The sequence below is a fragment of the Erythrolamprus reginae genome, unplaced genomic scaffold (assembly GCF_031021105.1).
Source record: "Erythrolamprus reginae isolate rEryReg1 unplaced genomic scaffold, rEryReg1.hap1 scaffold_147, whole genome shotgun sequence".
Taxonomy (NCBI): Eukaryota; Metazoa; Chordata; class Lepidosauria; order Squamata; family Dipsadidae; genus Erythrolamprus; species Erythrolamprus reginae.
The window spans coordinates 130,794-152,358 of NW_027248551.1; the positions used below are offsets into that span (position 1 = coordinate 130,794).

The 21,565-nt window shown below is 40.7% G+C and overlaps 1 long non-coding RNA gene across 1 annotated transcript; it reads right to left on the reverse strand.

Annotated features, from left to right (window-relative positions):
* Window positions 1-1,664: 1,664 nt before the first annotated feature.
* LOC139155938 (uncharacterized) lies at window positions 1,665-21,348 on the reverse strand. Its single transcript, XR_011557136.1, has 3 exons — window positions 21,292-21,348; window positions 3,570-3,620; window positions 1,665-1,739 (listed from the first exon to the last, which is right to left on the reverse strand). It is a non-coding gene; the product is annotated as an uncharacterized lncRNA (long non-coding RNA).
* Window positions 21,349-21,565: the final 217 nt, after the last annotated feature.

A 21,565-nucleotide genomic window follows, 5' to 3' on the forward strand; every position in this document is an offset into this window, starting at 1 on the left:
CTTAACAATGTAGATTTTGGGCTCAATTGTGGTCATAGCTCAAGGGCTGCCTTGGACTGGGGATGCCTTGGATGACAAGTCCCATCATCCACTTCAAGGATGGGGGTGTTGATAGGAATCATCCCTTCTTGCAAAAGGTTGCCCCCCCCACAAGTACACATTGTTTAAAGAAAATCTGCAAATGTCTTAATTAAAAAAATTATAATTTTTATACACTTTAGGAAATACATACTTTGGACTTGTTACAATATTGTGAAGCACCCCTTGGTTTTATTGTCTGGTACAAATATTGAATGTGTTATTCCCCCCCCCCCCGTTTCTTTTTAAGAAAATAATATTATTATATTAATTAAATTTCAGATGTGTTATTGTGTATGTATGTATGTATGTATGTATGTATGTATGTATGAATGTATATGTGTGTGTCTGAATGTACATATATATATCTATTTGCTACATTCAAACCTAATCTCCACCCCCAACACTATATATAAGGAACAAATGGCAGTTGCAAACATTTCATATTTACAGCAACACGAAGCTTATAACTCCAGCCTGATGATGGTGAATGTGATTTCACCGAAACGTGGCATAGACACTCAAAATATTACATGGTGCATATCCCGAACTCAGAACAATCTACATTTATATACAGTATATATGTCACGTTTTTTGCTGAATTTGAAAATTAAGGGAGACTAGGATAGATCTATTTCTATCTATATCTATATACATATATATATATATATACATACATACACAATAACACATCTGAAATCTAATTAATATAATTATATTTTTCTTAATATATTTATATCTATGTATATATATTTAATAATATATTTATATATATTATTTACTATATTATATTACTATATTATATTATATTACTATAATAATATATTTGTATATATTATTTGCACATATATTTATATGTGTTGTGAGTTACTCCTAGTCCACAGAGAGGGGCGGCATACAAGTCCAACAAATAAATAAAAATAAAAATAATCCAGAACTGGTTTGGTTTGCTTTGCTTTCTAAGAATTCTACTTAAATGATGCAAATGGAGGAGTTTTTTATACATGAGGTCTCAGCCTCCTGAAAGGGAAAGAAATTGACCCAAAATTGAAACTGTTTCCTTCTTTCTCAGTTACAGGAACTCTTTCCTTCCGCTGCCACCCCTAGTTCAATCCTTTCAAAAGGGATGCTTGCTTGTCCCAAAGTGCAAAATAATAAGATGGTTGTCTGGGCTGTGATTGTGTATTCATGGTTTAAATTTGGTTTCTGGAACTATCCATATTGTTTTTTGTCCTTCGATGTCAATTACCAATACGGCTTATTTTCAAAGAAGTGGGTGGCCCATATCTTGCGTTGGGCAAACCCAGTTAAAAAGATAAAGGTTCCCCCACTCGTGCATATGTACTAGTCCAGTGACGGCGAATTTATGGCCTGGGTGGAACTTTATTTTTATTTATTCATTCATTCATTCATTCATTCATTTATTAGATTTGAATGCCGCCCCTCTCCGTAGACTTGGGGCGGCTCACAGCAATAATAAAGACAATGTAAAAACAAACCTAATAATGTAAAAAACACTAAAAACACCATTATTAAGAGCAGATATACACACAAACATACCATGTATAAAAGGTGAGCTGTTCCTTCACTTGCTAGTTTTCTAGTTTTGCGAGGGATTTATCTCATGTCTCTCTTAGCATTCAGATGCCCCAGTATACAATCTATGGGATGTACAGTATTCACTTAAAAAAATTATAATGGCTATGGATAAGCAAACACTATTATTCTTGTTGTTGTTATATTATTATTATGAATATTATTATCACCATGTTTTAAAACAACTGTACTCAGACAACACTGTTTATATAATATAAACATTGAATTTTGAAGTTTATTATTACAAATACGAGAAAGAGAGGGAGAATAACAATAAGGTAGGTAGGTACGTAGGTAGGTACGTAGGTACGTAGGTAGGTAGATAGAGAAGATAGAGAAGATAGAGAGAGAGAGAGAGAGAGAGACAGAGATAGAAGATAGATAGACAGACAGACAGACAGACAGACATGGATAGATGGATAAATAGATATGGATAGATAGATAGATAGATAGATAGATAGATAGATAGATAGATAGATAGATGAGATAGATAGATAGAGAAGATAAATAGATAGATAGATAGATAGATAGATAGATAGATAGATAGATAGATAGAGAGAAGATAGATAGACAGACAGACAGATATAGATGGATAGATGGATAGAGATAGATAGATAGATGGATAGATAGATAGAGGTAGGCAGGTAGGCAGGCAGATGAGAGAGAGAGAGAAAGTTAAAATGGGTAATTTCCTGGACCTAACACAATCAGAAAAGAGCCGGAAGGGACCTTGGAGGTCTTCTAGTCCAACCCCTTCTAGGTTGCTTCTCTCCTTCATTACCGGTAGCTTCCATCAATGGTGTAGGCAGGGTTTCCTTTCCTGCCTGAGCAGGGGGTGGTCTAGAAAACCTCCAGGCTCCCTTCCAACCCTGTTATTCTGAATCACGCACAAGTGTGTATTTCTTTTTAGGACAGCCACCGGGCGAGGAGGATTAAACTTCAATCTGCCTCTTGTGATATTGTGACGTTCCCTTCCCACCGACAAGCCATGAAGGCCAAAGCCACAACCTGACCTCGCAAAGACACACAAGCTCCCAAGGGAAAGTCCCGTTTCCTGAAAAATATGTGAAAACCCTGTGTGAAGATGACAGGGCCTCCCAGACTGAGTTGGTGCCCATGAATTGCAGGAATCTATTGGATCCTTTTTCATTCTACCAACCAACCAACCCCTGTGGATTTAAAAAAACCCTGCTGAAACTTATTTTTTAGCTAACCGGGGCTTCCTTCTTGTGGCAAGGAGTTTCAAAGGCTGCTAATCAACCAGCTTTTCTTGGCGGTCACTGCAAGTCTTGCTTAGGGCAAGATGGGAAGGGGACACACATACACACACCCCAATGAATGTAGTACTGTACATAAATCATGAATAAATAAAATGTTATGGTAATTTATGACTTTTTTTGACATGGTTGATTATGGGGTCCTCCAACGCTGGAGGTTTTTCAAGAAGAAACTTGATAGTTTCTGGAATGGTTATAAGGCAAAGAGGGCAAAGCTTTTCTGATTCTTCCTCGTCCCTCTCGCCCACCTTAGTCGCTTCCCCATTCTTCCACAGACCCAGCACTCCAACCGCGGTGGTCCTCCTGCCTGGCAGCTCAGGCATCACTGCGCAGGGTTGGAAAACCATGGGGGCCCCTCTGGTTCTACCACCGACAATGGCTAAAATCATCTCACATCAAAAATTGTTTATATGTTTAAGATACTTTTGTTACATTTTTAACCATTATTACTTTATATCCCCTCCCCACAAAAAAAATCATTAAAGCATTCCTTAGATTTAGGGAAAACTTTTAGCAAGGCCCAAAGTTTTTTGCAGTAATAAATCACATGTTGGCAATAATATTTGTCAGGCTTTTTGGTTAAATACAACACTGGAAAGTGAATTCAACCTGACCTACCTTTGATGTCTTCGACTGCGTATCTGTCATGATTTCCTTCACGTAGTGTGCCTTTGAAATAATAATAATAATAATAATAATAATAATAATAATAATAATATAAAAAAATCAACATCACCAAATGACCACCCGATGTTCAGCAACTAGAAAACCAATTCATCAATTTTAAAAAGGTGCTTTTATGCTCCTACAAGTGAAAGGAAGCAAGATGGAATGAATTGGAATGTTGTGTCCTTGAGAATAATTCAGACCCCTGGTTTTTACTGTTCCCAAAGATATGACCTCCAACTACAGGAGTTTCTGTTACGCTCTAGGAACAGGAAGGCATCCCTAAAATTGCCTTAGTGTCATCCCCACCCCCCTAGTTCCTGCAAGAGAGTCAGGTCACTTCCCATATGGGACTAAATTTTAGGTAACTTTTGCCATTAGTTGCTTGAAGTAGCTAGTCCTCTACATGTTTTGTTTAACAATTTGAGCCTTGACTAGAATTACCTCAATCCCAATATTTGGCTTTCATTCCTGAAAGCAATGGTCAGCTCCTGGACTTGTATAACTTTTGCCTTTACTTGAATTAGCTAGCCCTCTATATGTTTATGTACTACTTTATGTGGCCAAGTAAATTTGAGCCTTGACTGAAATTACCTGAGAGCCCCCCCAAAAATCACTTTATTCCTGAAAGCAAAGTCAGTTCCTAAAATAAATTTTACCTTTACCTGTTTTAAAGCTATTTTTAATTATGACTTCTCTGTGATGGTTTGGTCCTTTCAATAGGACTTGGCAGAGATTAACTCAGCTTCCACCAGTAAATTATTCAGAATTCAGATTACAGTTGAATAGAACACAGCTGAGATTACAGATTCCATCCATATTTTACTCCTAAAAACTCCAGCCTTGGTTAAAATTATCCAGGACCTAGAAATTTGCCAAATTTCCCTGTGGGAAACTCACATCGTGGGACTGCCATGATTCTCCATAGGTGAGCTGTGGGGTTGGGAGTCCTTTAAATAAGATACCTTCCTTACTCTCTGGGAATCAACTAAAATTACTCCAGTTGCCTTTTTTACTCCCCAAGAATAGACTAAAATTATCTCAAATGCTCTTTTTGATCCAAGAATAGACTAAAATTACCTCGGGCACTATTTATTATTTTATTTGTTTGTTTTGTCATGGTATACAAAGATACAATATTTATATACAAGTACTAGCACAAGTTGCTTCTTTACTCCCTATATGCATTAGCTCCCCCAGCGTCCCACAACGTCTAAGAGCCTCAAGGCAGGATTATCTCACCGTGCGAGAGGCACCCGTCGCGGTCTCCATCTGCGAAGCCTTGGGCTGCGGGGGCGCCGTGGGGAGAGACGGGTTCCTCGCACGGTCCGTAGCCTCCTCTTCCGAGAGGGGAAAAAACCCGAGCGAAACGCGGCTGTACGCGCTGCTTTTACCTCAGCCCGAGCAGTCCGTCCACGTTTTTAAAGTGTCCCGCCCCCTCGGGGGAGAAGAGGCCGCTCAGCCCATCCGAGGGACAGGTTTCCTAAGCAGCCAATCGCAGCCGGGGCGGTCGGTCGGAGAGCGCTTGGCGGCAAAGGGACCTGGCGCTTGGCCTCACAGGTGTGGGTGATTGAGGGAGGCACGCAGTCTGGGCAGGTGCTTTAAATTAGCTTGCTACGAAAGCTGGAAGGGACCTTGTGGGTCATCTAGTCCAACCCCGCTCAAGCAGGAGTCCCCGCACCATTTCAGACAAATGGCCATTCAATCTCCTCTTTAAAGTGTTGGAGCTCTCACGACCTCCACAAGCAACTTCTGTTTCACCCTCAAAAAGTTCCCCCTTATTTCCAGGTTGAATAATCTCTCCTTGGTCAGCTTCCATCCCTTATTCCTTGTCTGGCCCTTTGGTGCCTTGGAAAACAGCCGGACCCCTTCCTCTCTATGCCTTTCAGTTTGTAAAATAAAACAAGATACTTTTATTGTCACTTTTTCTGTGGGCACATTGGCCCACATTAAAATTGAAAATGTGTTTCTCTCTCAAATTTATCCCTCCTATCATCTATCCAAATACTTATCTATCATACATATTTAGTATACATATCTCCATACATGTCTATGTAGGTATCATCTATTTACATGCATACATACATACAAGGTGGCACAATCTGAGGTTAGTTGGGGAAAGATCAGAAGTAACGTGAGAAAATATTTTATTAAAAGAGTAGTAGATACTTGGAACAAACTTCCAGCAGATGTGAGTTGGTAAATCCACAGGAACTGAATTTAAACATGCCTGGGATACACATAGATCCATCCTAAGATAAAATACAGGAAATAGTATAAGGCCAGACTAGATGGACCAGGAGGTTTTTTTCTGCCGTCAGTCTTCCATGTTTCTATGTTTCTATCTATATGTATCATCTCTCTACATACATCACACGTATATCACACATACACACAAAATTACTGTCCATTTTGAATAGTATTCATGGGTGGAGGCTGCTTTCCCGCCCCACTGGAAAGGTCCAGTTTTTAAAGCCAGCCAATCATCTATCAAAATACTTATCTATCATACATATCAGGTATACATATCTCCATACATGTCTATGTAGATATCATCTATTTACATGCATAGATACATACAAGGGGGCACAATCTGAGGTTAGTTGGGGCAAAGAAAATATTATTTTACTGAAAGAGTAGTGGATGCTTGGAACAAACTTCCAGCAGATGTAGTTGGTAAATCCACAGTAACTGAATTGAAACATGCCTGGAATAAACATAGATCCATCCTAAGATAAAATACAGGAAATGTATAAGGGCAGACTAGATGGACCAGGAGGGTTTTTTTCTGCCACCAGTCTTCCATGTTTCTTTCTGTCTATATGTATAATCTCTCTCCATACATCACACACAAACACACACACACACAAAATTACTGTCCATTTTGAATAGTATTCATGGGTGGAGGCTTCTTTCCCGCCCCACTGCAAAGGTCCAGTTCTCTGTGATGGTTTGGTCCTTTCAACAGGACTTGGCAGAGATTAACTCAGCTTCCACCAGTAAATTATTCTAAGAAATTAAACTTTTAACCCTTATGCACCTGTGATAGTTTAGCCTCTTAACTGCACCTGGCTAAAATTCCCTGTTTTATTCCTCCTTTTAAGCTACTTTTAACTCTCATTGGTCTGTGATCCTTTGAACACAGCTGAGATAGATAATTAGAGCTGAATAGAATTCAGATTACAGTTGAATAGAACACATCTGAGATTGCAGCTTCCATCTATATTTTACTCCTAAAAACTCCAGCTTTGGTTAAAATTATTCAGGACCTAGAAATTTGCCAAATTTCCCTGAGGGAAACTCACTTCGTGGGACTGAGTTAATTCCCCATAGGTGAGCTGTGGGGTTGGGAGTCCTTTAAATAAGATACACCTCAACCACCAGTGGTGTTTTACTCCTGAGAAATTACACAGCCTGGTAAAAATTTACCCTCAGGTGCCTTCCTTACTCTCTGGGAATCAACTAAAATTACTCCAGTTGCCTTTTTTACTCCCCAAGAATAGACTAAATTTACCTCAAATGCTGTTTTTACTCCGAGAATAGACTAAAAATACCTCGGGCACTATTTATTATTTTATTTTATTTTTTGTTTTGTCACGTACGTATTGGTGGTATACAAAGATACAATATTTATATACAAGTACTAGCACAAGTTGCTTCTTTACTCCCTATATGCATTAGCTCCCCCAGCGTCCCACAACGTCTAAGAGCCTCAAGGCAGGGTTATCTCACCGTGCGAGAGGCACCCGTCGCGGTCTCCATCTGCGAAGCCTTGGGCTGCGGGGGCGCCGTGGGGAGAGACGGGTTCCTCGCACGGTCCGTAGCCTCCTCTTCCGAGAGGGGAAAAAAACCCGAGCGAAACGCGGCTGTACGCGCTGCTTTTACCTCAGCCCGAGCAGTCCGTCCACGTTTTTAAAGTGTCCCGCCCCCTCGGGGGAGAAGAGGCCGCTCAGCCAATCCGAGGGACAGGTTTCCTAAGCAGCCAATCGCAGCCGGGGCGGTCGGTCGGAGAGCGCTTGGCGGCAAAGGGACCTGGCGCTTGGCCTCACAGGTGTGGGTGATTGAGGGAGGCACGCAGTCTGGGCAGGTGCTTTAAATTAGCTTGCTACGAGAGCTGGAAGGGACCTTGTGGGTCATCTAGTCCAACCCCGCTCAAGCAGGCGTCCCCGCACCATTTCAGACAAATGGCCATTCAATCTCCTCTTTAAAGTGTTGGAGCTCTCACGACCTCCACAAGCAACTTCTGTTTCACCCTCAAAAAGTTCCCCCTTATTTCCAGGTTGAATAATCTCTCCTTGGTCAGCTTCCATCCCTTATTCCTTGTCTGGCCCTTTGGTGCCTTGGAAAACAGCCGGACCCCTTCCTCTCTATGCCTTTCAGTTTGTAAAATAAAACAAGATACTTTTATTGTCACTTTTTCTGTGGGCACATTGGCCCACATTAAAATTGAAAATGTGTTTCTCTCTCAAATTTATCCCTCCTATCATCTATCCAAATACTTATCTATCATACATATTTAGTATACATATCTCCATACATGTCTATGTAGGTATCATCTATTTACATGCATACATACATACAAGGTGGCACAATCTGAGGTTAGTTGGGGAAAGATCAGAAGTAACGTGAGAAAATATTTTATTAAAAGAGTAGTAGATACTTGGAACAAACTTCCAGCAGATGTGAGTTGGTAAATCCACAGGAACTGAATTTAAACATGCCTGGGATACACATAGATCCATCCTAAGATAAAATACAGGAAATAGTATAAGGCCAGACTAGATGGACCAGGAGGTTTTTTTCTGCCGTCAGTCTTCCATGTTTCTATGTTTCTATCTATATGTATCATCTCTCTACATACATCACACGTATATCACACATACACACAAAATTACTGTCCATTTTGAATAGTATTCATGGGTGGAGGCTGCTTTCCCGCCCCACTGGAAAGGTCCAGTTTTTAAAGCCAGCCAATCATCTATCAAAATACTTATCTATCATACATATCAGGTATACATATCTCCATACATGTCTATGTAGATATCATCTATTTACATGCATAGATACATACAAGGGGGCACAATCTGAGGTTAGTTGGGGCAAAGAAAATATTATTTTACTGAAAGAGTAGTGGATGCTTGGAACAAACTTCCAGCAGATGTAGTTGGTAAATCCACAGTAACTGAATTGAAACATGCCTGGAATAAACATAGATCCATCCTAAGATAAAATACAGGAAATGTATAAGGGCAGACTAGATGGACCAGGAGGGTTTTTTTCTGCCACCAGTCTTCCATGTTTCTTTCTGTCTATATGTATAATCTCTCTCCATACATCACACACAAACACACACACACACACAAAATTACTGTCCATTTTGAATAGTATTCATGGGTGGAGGCTTCTTTCCCCGCCCCACTGCAAAGGTCCAGTTCTCTGTGATGGTTTGGTCCTTTCAACAGGACTTGGCAGAGATTAACTCAGCTTCCACCAGTAAATTATTCTAAGAAATTAAACTTTTAACCCTTATGCACCTGTGATAGTTTAGCCTCTTAACTGCACCTGGCTAAAATTCCGTTTTATTCCTCCTTTTAAGCTACTTTTAACTCTCATTGGTCTGTGATCCTTTGAACACAGCTGAGATAGATAATTAGAGCTGAATAGAATTCAGATTACAGTTGAATAGAACACATCTGAGATTGCAGCTTCCATCTATATTTTACTCCTAAAAACTCCAGCTTTGGTTAAAATTATTCAGGACCTAGAAATTTGCCAAATTTCCCTGAGGGAAACTCACTTCGTGGGACTGAGTTAATTCCCCATAGGTGAGCTGTGGGGTTGGGAGTCCTTTAAATAAGATACACCTCAACCACCAGTGGTGTTTTACTCCTGAGAAATTACACAGCCTGGTAAAAATTTACCCTCAGGTGCCTTCCTTACTCTCTGGGAATCAACTAAAATTACTCCAGTTGCCTTTTTTACTCCCCAAGAATAGACTAAATTTACCTCAAATGCTGTTTTTACTCCGAGAATAGACTAAAAATACCTCGGGCACTATTTATTATTTTATTTTATTTTTTGTTTTGTCACGTACGTATTGGTGGTATACAAAGATACAATATTTATATACAAGTACTAGCACAAGTTGCTTCTTTACTCCCTATATGCATTAGCTCCCCCAGCGTCCCACAACGTCTAAGAGCCTCAAGGCAGGATTATCTCACCGTGCGAGAGGCACCCGTCGCGGTCTCCATCTGCGAAGCCTTGGGCTGCGGGGGCGCCGTGGGGAGAGACGGGTTCCTCGCACGGTCCGTAGCCTCCTCTTCCGAGAGGGGAAAAAACCCGAGCGAAACGCGGCTGTACGCGCTGCTTTTACCTCATCCCGAGCAGTCCGTCCACGTTTTTAAAGTGTCCCGCCCCCTCGGGGGAGAAGAGGCCGCTCAGCCAATCCGAGGGACAGGTTTCCTAAGCAGCCAATCGCAGCCGGGGCGGTCGGTCGGAGAGCGCTTGGCGGCAAAGGGACCTGGCGCTTGGCCTCACAGGTGTGGGTGATTGAGGGAGGCACGCAGTCTGGGCAGGTGCTTTAAATTAGCTTGCTACGAGAGCTGGAAGGGACCTTGTGGGTCATCTAGTCCAACCCCGCTCAAGCAGGAGTCCCCGCACCATTTCAGACAAATGGCCATTCAATCTCCTCTTTAAAGTGTTGGAGCTCTCACGACCTCCACAAGCAACTTCTGTTTCACCCTCAAAAAGTTCCCCCTTATTTCCAGGTTGAATAATCTCTCCTTGGTCAGCTTCCATCCCTTATTCCTTGTCTGGCCCTTTGGTGCCTTGGAAAACAGCCGGACCCCTTCCTCTCTATGCCTTTCAGTTTGTAAAATAAAACAAGATACTTTTATTGTCACTTTTTCTGTGGGCACATTGGCCCACATTAAAATTGAAAATGTGTTTCTCTCTCAAATTTATCCCTCCTATCATCTATCCAAATACTTATCTATCATACATATTTAGTATACATATCTCCATACATGTCTATGTAGGTATCATCTATTTACATGCATACATACATACAAGGTGGCACAATCTGAGGTTAGTTGGGGAAAGATCAGAAGTAACGTGAGAAAATATTTTATTAAAAGAGTAGTAGATACTTGGAACAAACTTCCAGCAGATGTGAGTTGGTAAATCCACAGGAACTGAATTTAAACATGCCTGGGATACACATAGATCCATCCTAAGATAAAATACAGGAAATAGTATAAGGCCAGACTAGATGGACCAGGAGGTTTTTTTCTGCCGTCAGTCTTCCATGTTTCTATGTTTCTATCTATATGTATCATCTCTCTACATACATCACACGTATATCACACATACACACAAAATTACTGTCCATTTTGAATAGTATTCATGGGTGGAGGCTGCTTTCCCGCCCCACTGGAAAGGTCCAGTTTTTAAAGCCAGCCAATCATCTATCAAAATACTTATCTATCATACATATCAGGTATACATATCTCCATACATGTCTATGTAGATATCATCTATTTACATGCATAGATACATACAAGGGGGCACAATCTGAGGTTAGTTGGGGCAAAGAAAATATTATTTTACTGAAAGAGTAGTGGATGCTTGGAACAAACTTCCAGCAGATGTAGTTGGTAAATCCACAGTAACTGAATTGAAACATGCCTGGAATAAACATAGATCCATCCTAAGATAAAATACAGGAAATGTATAAGGGCAGACTAGATGGACCAGGAGGGTTTTTTTCTGCCACCAGTCTTCCATGTTTCTTTCTGTCTATATGTATAATCTCTCTCCATACATCACACACAAACACACACACACACAAAATTACTGTCCATTTTGAATAGTATTCATGGGTGGAGGCTTCTTTCCCGCCCCACTGCAAAGGTCCAGTTCTCTGTGATGGTTTGGTCCTTTCAACAGGACTTGGCAGAGATTAACTCAGCTTCCACCAGTAAATTATTCTAAGAAATTAAACTTTTAACCCTTATGCACCTGTGATAGTTTAGCCTCTTAACTGCACCTGGCTAAAATTCCCTGTTTTATTCCTCCTTTTAAGCTACTTTTAACTCTCATTGGTCTGTGATCCTTTGAACACAGCTGAGATAGATAATTAGAGCTGAATAGAATTCAGATTACAGTTGAATAGAACACATCTGAGATTGCAGCTTCCATCTATATTTTACTCCTAAAAACTCCAGCTTTGGTTAAAATTATTCAGGACCTAGAAATTTGCCAAATTTCCCTGAGGGAAACTCACTTCGTGGGACTGAGTTAATTCCCCATAGGTGAGCTGTGGGGTTGGGAGTCCTTTAAATAAGATACACCTCAACCACCAGTGGTGTTTTACTCCTGAGAAATTACACAGCCTGGTAAAAATTTACCCTCAGGTGCCTTCCTTACTCTCTGGGAATCAACTAAAATTACTCCAGTTGCCTTTTTTACTCCCCAAGAATAGACTAAATTTACCTCAAATGCTGTTTTTACTCCGAGAATAGACTAAAAATACCTCGGGCACTATTTATTATTTAATTTTATTTTTTGTTTTGTCACGTACGTATTGGTGGTATACAAAGATACAATATTTATATACAAGTACTAGCACAAGTTGCTTCTTTACTCCCTATATGCATTAGCTCCCCCAGCGTCCCACAACGTCTAAGAGCCTCAAGGCAGGATTATCTCACCGTGCGAGAGGCACCCGTCGCGGTCTCCATCTGCGAAGCCTTGGGCTGCGGGGGCGCCGTGGGGAGAGACGGGTTCCTCGCACGGTCCGTAGCCTCCTCTTCCGAGAGGGGAAAAAACCCGAGCGAAACGCGGCTGTACGCGCTGCTTTTACCTCAGCCCGAGCAGTCCGTCCACGTTTTTAAAGTGTCCCGCCCCCTGGGGGAGAAGAGGCCGCTCAGCCAATCCGAGGGACAGGTTTCCTAAGCAGCCAATCGCAGCCGGGGCGGTCGGTCGGAGAGCGCTTGGCGGCAAAGGGACCTGGCGCTTGGCCTCACAGGTGTGGGTGATTGAGGGAGGCACGCAGTCTGGGCAGGTGCTTTAAATTAGCTTGCTACGAGAGCTGGAAGGGACCTTGTGGGTCATCTAGTCCAACCCCGCTCAAGCAGGAGTCCCCGCACCATTTCAGACAAATGGCCATTCAATCTCCTCTTTAAAGTGTTGGAGCTCTCACGACCTCCACAAGCAACTTCTGTTTCACCCTCAAAAAGTTCCCCCTTATTTCCAGGTTGAATAATCTCTCCTTGGTCAGCTTCCATCCCTTATTCCTTGTCTGGCCCTTTGGTGCCTTGGAAAACAGCCGGACCCCTTCCTCTCTATGCCTTTCAGTTTGTAAAATAAAACAAGATACTTTTATTGTCACTTTTTCTGTGGGCACATTGGCCCACATTAAAATTGAAAATGTGTTTCTCTCTCAAATTTATCCCTCCTATCATCTATCCAAATACTTATCTATCATACATATTTAGTATACATATCTCCATAGATGTCTATGTAGGTATCATCTATTTACATGCATACATACATACAAGGTGGCACAATCTGAGGTTAGTTGGGGAAAGATCAGAAGTAACGTGAGAAAATATTTTATTAAAAGAGTAGTAGATACTTGGAACAAACTTCCAGCAGATGTGAGTTGGTAAATCCACAGGAACTGAATTTAAACATGCCTGGGATACACATAGATCCATCCTAAGATAAAATACAGGAAATAGTATAAGGCCAGACTAGATGGACCAGGAGGTTTTTTTCTGCCGTCAGTCTTCCATGTTTCTATGTTTCTATCTATATGTATCATCTCTCTACATACATCACACGTATATCACACATACACACAAAATTACTGTCCATTTTGAATAGTATTCATGGGTGGAGGCTGCTTTCCCGCCCCACTGGAAAGGTCCAGTTTTTAAAGCCAGCCAATCATCTATCAAAATACTTATCTATCATACATATCAGGTATACATATCTCCATACATGTCTATGTAGATATCATCTATTTACATGCATAGATACATACAAGGGGGCACAATCTGAGGTTAGTTGGGGCAAAGAAAATATTATTTTACTGAAAGAGTAGTGGATGCTTGGAACAAACTTCCAGCAGATGTAGTTGGTAAATCCACAGTAACTGAATTGAAACATGCCTGGAATAAACATAGATCCATCCTAAGATAAAATACAGGAAATGTATAAGGGCAGACTAGATGGACCAGGAGGTTTTTTTTCTGCCACCAGTCTTCCATGTTTCTTTCTGTCTATATGTATAATCTCTCTCCATACATCACACACAAACACACACACACAAAATTACTGTCCATTTTGAATAGTATTCATGGGTGGAGGCTTCTTTCCCGCCCCACTGCAAAGGTCCAGTTCTCTGTGATGGTTTGGTCCTTTCAACAGGACTTGGCAGAGATTAACTCAGCTTCCACCAGTAAATTATTCTAAGAAATTAAACTTTTAACCCTTATGCACCTGTGATAGTTTAGCCTCTTAACTGCACCTGGCTAAAATTCCCTGTTTTATTCCTCCTTTTAAGCTACTTTTAACTCTCATTGGTCTGTGATCCTTTGAACACAGCTGAGATAGATAATTAGAGCTGAATAGAATTCAGATTACAGTTGAATAGAACACATCTGAGATTGCAGCTTCCATCTATATTTTACTCCTAAAAACTCCAGCTTTGGTTAAAATTATTCAGGACCTAGAAATTTGCCAAATTTCCCTGAGGGAAACTCACTTCGTGGGACTGAGTTAATTCCCCATAGGTGAGCTGTGGGGTTGGGAGTCCTTTAAATAAGATACACCTCAACCACCAGTGGTGTTTTACTCCTGAGAAATTACACAGCCTGGTAAAAATTTACCCTCAGGTGCCTTCCTTACTCTCTGGGAATCAACTAAAATTACTCCAGTTGCCTTTTTTACTCCCCAAGAATAGACTAAATTTACCTCAAATGCTGTTTTTACTCCGAGAATAGACTAAAAATACCTCGGGCACTATTTATTATTTTATTTTATTTTTTGTTTTGTCACGTACGTATTGGTGGTATACAAAGATACAATATTTATATACAAGTACTAGCACAAGTTGCTTCTTTACTCCCTATATGCATTAGCTCCCCCAGCGTCCCACAACGTCTAAGAGCCTCAAGGCAGGATTATCTCACCGTGCGAGAGGCACCCGTCGCGGTCTCCATCTGCGAAGCCTTGGGCTGCGGGGGCGCCGTGGGGAGAGACGGGTTCCTCGCACGGTCCGTAGCCTCCTCTTCCGAGAGGGGAAAAAACCCGAGCGAAACGCGGCTGTACGCGCTGCTTTTACCTCAGCCCGAGCAGTCCGTCCACGTTTTTAAAGTGTCCCGCCCCCTGGGGGAGAAGAGGCCGCTCAGCCAATCCGAGGGACAGGTTTCCTAAGCAGCCAATCGCAGCCGGGGCGGTCGGTCGGAGAGCGCTTGGCGGCAAAGGGACCTGGCGCTTGGCCTCACAGGTGTGGGTGATTGAGGGAGGCACGCAGTCTGGGCAGGTGCTTTAAATTAGCTTGCTACGAGAGCTGGAAGGGACCTTGTGGGTCATCTAGTCCAACCCCGCTCAAGCAGGAGTCCCCGCACCATTTCAGACAAATGGCCATTCAATCTCCTCTTTAAAGTGTTGGAGCTCTCACGACCTCCACAAGCAACTTCTGTTTCACCCTCAAAAAGTTCCCCCTTATTTCCAGGTTGAATAATCTCTCCTTGGTCAGCTTCCATCCCTTATTCCTTGTCTGGCCCTTTGGTGCCTTGGAAAACAGCCGGACCCCTTCCTCTCTATGCCTTTCAGTTTGTAAAATAAAACAAGATACTTTTATTGTCACTTTTTCTGTGGGCACATTGGCCCACATTAAAATTGAAAATGTGTTTCTCTCTCAAATTTATCCCTCCTATCATCTATCCAAATACTTATCTATCATACATATTTAGTATACATATCTCCATACATGTCTATGTAGGTATCATCTATTTACATGCATACATACATACAAGGTGGCACAATCTGAGGTTAGTTGGGGAAAGATCAGAAGTAACGTGAGAAAATATTTTATTAAAAGAGTAGTAGATACTTGGAACAAACTTCCAGCAGATGTGAGTTGGTAAATCCACAGGAACTGAATTTAAACATGCCTGGGATACACATAGATCCATCCTAAGATAAAATACAGGAAATAGTATAAGGCCAGACTAGATGGACCAGGAGGTTTTTTTCTGCCGTCAGTCTTCCATGTTTCTATGTTTCTATCTATATGTATCATCTCTCTACATACATCACACGTATATCACACATACACACAAAATTACTGTCCATTTTGAATAGTATTCATGGGTGGAGGCTGCTTTCCCGCCCCACTGGAAAGGTCCAGTTTTTAAAGCCAGCCAATCATCTATCAAAATACTTATCTATCATACATATCAGGTATACATATCTCCATACATGTCTATGTAGATATCATCTATTTACATGCATAGATACATACAAGGGGGCACAATCTGAGGTTAGTTGGGGCAAAGAAAATATTATTTTACTGAAAGAGTAGTGGATGCTTGGAACAAACTTCCAGCAGATGTAGTTGGTAAATCCACAGTAACTGAATTGAAACATGCCTGGAATAAACATAGATCCATCCTAAGATAAAATACAGGAAATGTATAAGGGCAGACTAGATGGACCAGGAGGTTTTTTTTCTGCCACCAGTCTTCCATGTTTCTTTCTGTCTATATGTATAATCTCTCTCCATACATCACACACAAACACACACACACAAAATTACTGTCCATTTTGAATAGTATTCATGGGTGGAGGCTTCTTTCCCGCCCCACTGCAAAGGTCCAGTTCTCTGTGATGGTTTGGTCCTTTCAACAGGACTTGGCAGAGATTAACTCAGCTTCCACCAGTAAATTATTCTAAGAAATTAAACTTTTAACCCTTATGCACCTGTGATAGTTTAGCCTCTTAACTGCACCTGGCTAAAATTCCCTGTTTTATTCCTCCTTTTAAGCTACTTTTAACTCTCATTGGTCTGTGATCCTTTGAACACAGCTGAGATAGATAATTAGAGCTGAATAGAATTCAGATTACAGTTGAATAGAACACATCTGAGATTGCAGCTTCCATCTATATTTTACTCCTAAAAACTCCAGCTTTGGTTAAAATTATTCAGGACCTAGAAATTTGCCAAATTTCCCTGAGGGAAACTCACTTCGTGGGACTGAGTTAATTCCCCATAGGTGAGCTGTGGGGTTGGGAGTCCTTTAAATAAGATACACCTCAACCACCAGTGGTGTTTTACTCCTGAGAAATTACACAGCCTGGTAAAAATTTACCCTCAGGTGCCTTCCTTACTCTCTGGGAATCAACTAAAATTACTCCAGTTGCCTTTTTTACTCCCCAAGAATAGACTAAATTTACCTCAAATGCTGTTTTTACTCCGAGAATAGACTAAAAATACCTCGGGCACTATTTATTATTTTATTTTATTTTTTGTTTTGTCACGTACGTATTGGTGGTATACAAAGATACAATATTTATATACAAGTACTAGCACAAGTTGCTTCTTTACTCCCTATATGCATTAGCTCCCCCAGCGTCCCACAACGTCTAAGAGCCTCAAGGCAGGATTATCTCACCGTGCGAGAGGCACCCATCGCGGTCTCCATCTGCGAAGCCTTGGGCTGCGGGGCGCCGTGGGGAGAGACGGGTTCCTCGCACGGCCCGCAGCCTCCTCTTCCGAGAGGGGAAAAAACACGAGCGAAACGCGGCTGCACGCGCTGCTTTTACCTCAACCCGAGCAATCCGTCGACGTTTTTAAAATGTCACGCCCCCTCAGGGGAGAAGAGGCCGCTCAGCCAATCAGAAGGACAGGTTTCCAAAGCAGCCAATCTCAGCCTGGACGGTCAGTACGAGAGCGCTTGGCGGGAAAGGCACTGGAGCTTGGCCTCACAGATGTGGGTGATTGAGGGAGGCACGCGGTCTGGGCAGGTGCTTGAAATTAGCTTGCTACGAGAGCTGGAAGGGACCTTGTGGGTCATCTAGTCCAACCCCGCTAAAGCAGGAGTCCCCGCACCATTTCAGACAAATGGCCATTCAATCTCCTCTTTAAAGTGTTGGAGCTCTCACGACCTCCACAAGCAACTTCTGTTTCACCCTCAAAAAGTTCCCCCTTATTTCCAGATTGAATAATCTCTCCTTGGTCAGCTTCCATCCCTTATTCCTTGTCTGGCCCTTTGGTGCCTTGGAAAACAGCCGGACCCCTTCCTCTCTATGCCTTTCAGTTTGTAAAATAAAACAAGATAGTTTTATTGTCACTTTTTCTGTGGGCACATTGGCCCACATTAAAATTGAAAATGTGTTTCTCTCTCAAAATTTATCCATCCTATCATCTGTCCAAATACTTATCTATCATACATATCTAGTATACATATCTCCATACATGTCTATGTAGGTATCATCTATTTACATGCATACATACATACAAGGTAGCACAATCTGAGGTGAGTTGGGGAAAGATCAGAAGTAACCTGAGAAAATATTTTATTAAAAGAGTAGTAGATACAGTACTTGGAACAAACTTCCAGCAGATGTGAGTTGGTAAATCCACAGGAACTGAATTTAAACATGCCTGGGATACACATAGATCCATCCTAAGATAAAATACAGGAAATAGTATAAGGGCAGACTAGATGGACCAGGAGGTTTTTTTCTGCCGTCAGTCTTCCATGTTTCTATGTTTTTATCTATATGTATCATCTCTCTACATACATCACACGTATATCACACATACACACAAAATTACTGTCCACGACCTCCACAAGCAACTTCTGTTTCACCCTCAAAATATTTCACCAAACAATGTAGATTTTGAGCTCAATTGTGGTCATAGCTCAAGGGCTACCTTGTACCGGGGATGCCTTGGATGACAAGTCCCATCAGCCACTTCGAGGATGGGGGTGTTAATAGGAATGATCCCCTCTTGCAAAAGGTTGCCCCCCCCCCAAGTACACATTGTTTAAAGAAAATCTGCAAATGTATTAAATAAAAAATATATAATTTTTACACACTATAGGAAATACATACTTTGGATTTGTTACAATATTGCCAAGCACCCCTTGGTTTTATTGTCTGGTGCAAATATTGAATTTGTGATTTTTTTTCCGTTTCTTTTTAAGAAAAGAAATATAATTATATTAATTATATTTCAGATGTGTATGTATGTATGTATGTATGTATGTATGTATGTATGTATGTATACGTCACGTGTTTTTTTGCTGAATTTGAAAATTATGGGAGACTAGATCTATTTCGGCCTTATTTTGGCCTCATCAGCTAGCCATACCCACTGGGACTTGAACCTGCAACCTTTGCCTTGAAAGGTAGAGAATTATCCTCCAGCCTACAGTATCCAATCCCTTCAGCTCTGCACCAGGGAAAATAATATATAATGTAGATTTTGGGCTCAATTGTGATCATAGCTCAAGGGCTGCCTTGGATGACAAGTCCCATCAGCCACTTCGTGGATGGGGGTGTTGATAGGAATGATCCATCCTAAGATAAAATACAGGAAATAGTATAAGGGCAGACTAGATGGACCAGGAGGTTTTTTTTTCTGCCATCAGTCTTTCATGTTTGTTTCTATCTATATGTATTTATATATATTATTTACTATATTATATTACTATATTATATTATATTACTATATATATTTATATGTGTTGTGAGTTACTCCTAGTCCACAGAGAGGGGCGGCATACAAGTCCAACAAATAAATAAAAATAAAAATAATCCAGAACTGGTTTGGTTTGCTTTGCTTTCTAAGAATTCTACTTAAATGATGCAAATGGAGGAGTTTTTTATACATGAGGTCTCAGCCTCCTGAAAGGGAAAGAAATTGACCCAAAATTGAAACTGTTTCCTTCTTTCTCAGTTACAGGAACTCTTTCCTTCCGCTGCCACCCCTAGTTCAATCTTTTCAAAAGGGATGCTTGCTTGTCCCAAAGTGCAAAATAATAAGATGGTTGTCTGGGCTGTGATTGTGTATTCATGGTTTAAATTTGGTTTCTGGAACTATCCATATTGTTTTTTGTCCTTCGATGTCAATTACCAATACGGCTTATTTTCAAAGAAGTGGGTGGCCCATATCTTGCGTTGGGCAAACCCAGTTAAAAAGATAAAGGTTCCCCCACTCGTGCATATGTACTAGTCCAGTGACGGCGAATTTATGGCCTGGGTGGAACTTTATTTTTATTTATTCATTCATTCATTCATTTATTAGATTTGAATGCCGCCCCTCTCCGTAGACTTGGGGCGGCTCACAGCAATAATAAAGACAATGTAAAAACAAACCTAATAATTTAAAAAACACTAAAAACACCATTATTAAGAGCAGACATACACACAAACATACCATGTATAAAAGGTGAGCTGTTCCTTCACTTGCTAGTTTTCTAGTTTTGCGAGGGATTTATCTCATGTCTCTCTTAGCATTCAGATGCCCCAGTATACAATCTATGGGATGTACAGTATGCACTTAAAAAAATTATAATGGCTATGGATAAGCAAACACTATTATTATTCTTGTTGTTGTTATATTATTATTATGAATATTATTATCACCATGTTTTAAAACAACTGTACTCAGACAACACTGTTTATATAATATAAACATTGAATTTTGAAGTTTATTATTACAAATACGAGAAAGAGAGGGAGAATAACAATAAGGTAGGTAGGTACGTAGGTAGGTACGTAGGTACGTAGGTAGGTAGATAGATAGATAGATAGATAGATAGAGAAGACAGAGAAGATAGAGATAGAGAGAGAGAGAGAGAGAGAGAGAGAGAGAGAGAGAGAGAGAGAAGATAGATAGATAGATAGACAGACAGACATGGATAGATGGATAAATAGATATGGATAGATAGATAGATAGATAGATAGATAGATAGATAGATAGATGAGATAGATAGAGAAGATAAATAGATAGATAGATAGATAGATAGATAGATAGATAGATAGATAGATAGATAGATAGATAGAAGATAGATAGACAGACAGACAGATATAGATGGATAGATGGATAGAGATAGATAGATAGATGGATAGATGAGATAGATAGAGAAGATAAATAGATAGATAGAGAGAGAGAGAGAAGATAGATAGACAGACAGACAGACACAGATATAGATGAATAGATGGATAGAGATAGATAGATAGATAGATTTCTGATTCTTCCTCGTCCCTCTCGCCCACCTTAGTCGCTTTCCCGTTCTTCCACAGACCCAGCACTCCAACCGCGGTGGTCCTCCTGCCTGGCAGCTCAGGCATCACTGCGCAGGGTTGGAAAACCATGGGGGCCCCTCTGGTTCTACCACCGACAATGGCTAAAATCATCTCACATCAAAAATTGTTTATATGTTTTAGATACTTTTGTTACATTTTTAACCATTATTACTTTATATCCCCTCCCCACAAAAAAAATCATTAAAGCATTCCTTAGATTTAGGGAAAACTTTTAGCAAGGCCCAAAGTTTTTTGCAGTAATAAACCACATGTTGGCAATAATATTTGTCAGGCTTTTTGGTTAAATACAACACTGGAAAGTGAATTCAACTTGACCTACCTTTGATGTCTTCGACTGCGTATCTGTCATGATTTCCTTCACGTAGTGTGCCTTTGAAATAATAATAATAATAATAATAATAATAATAATAATAATAATATAAAAAAATCAACATCACCAAATGACCACCCGATGTTCAGCAACTAGACAACCAATTCATCAATTTTAAAAAGGTGCTTTTATGCTCCTACGAGTGAAAGGAGGCAAGATGGAATGAATTTGAATGTTGTGTCCTTGAGAATAATTCAGACCCCTGGTTTTTACTGTTCCGAAA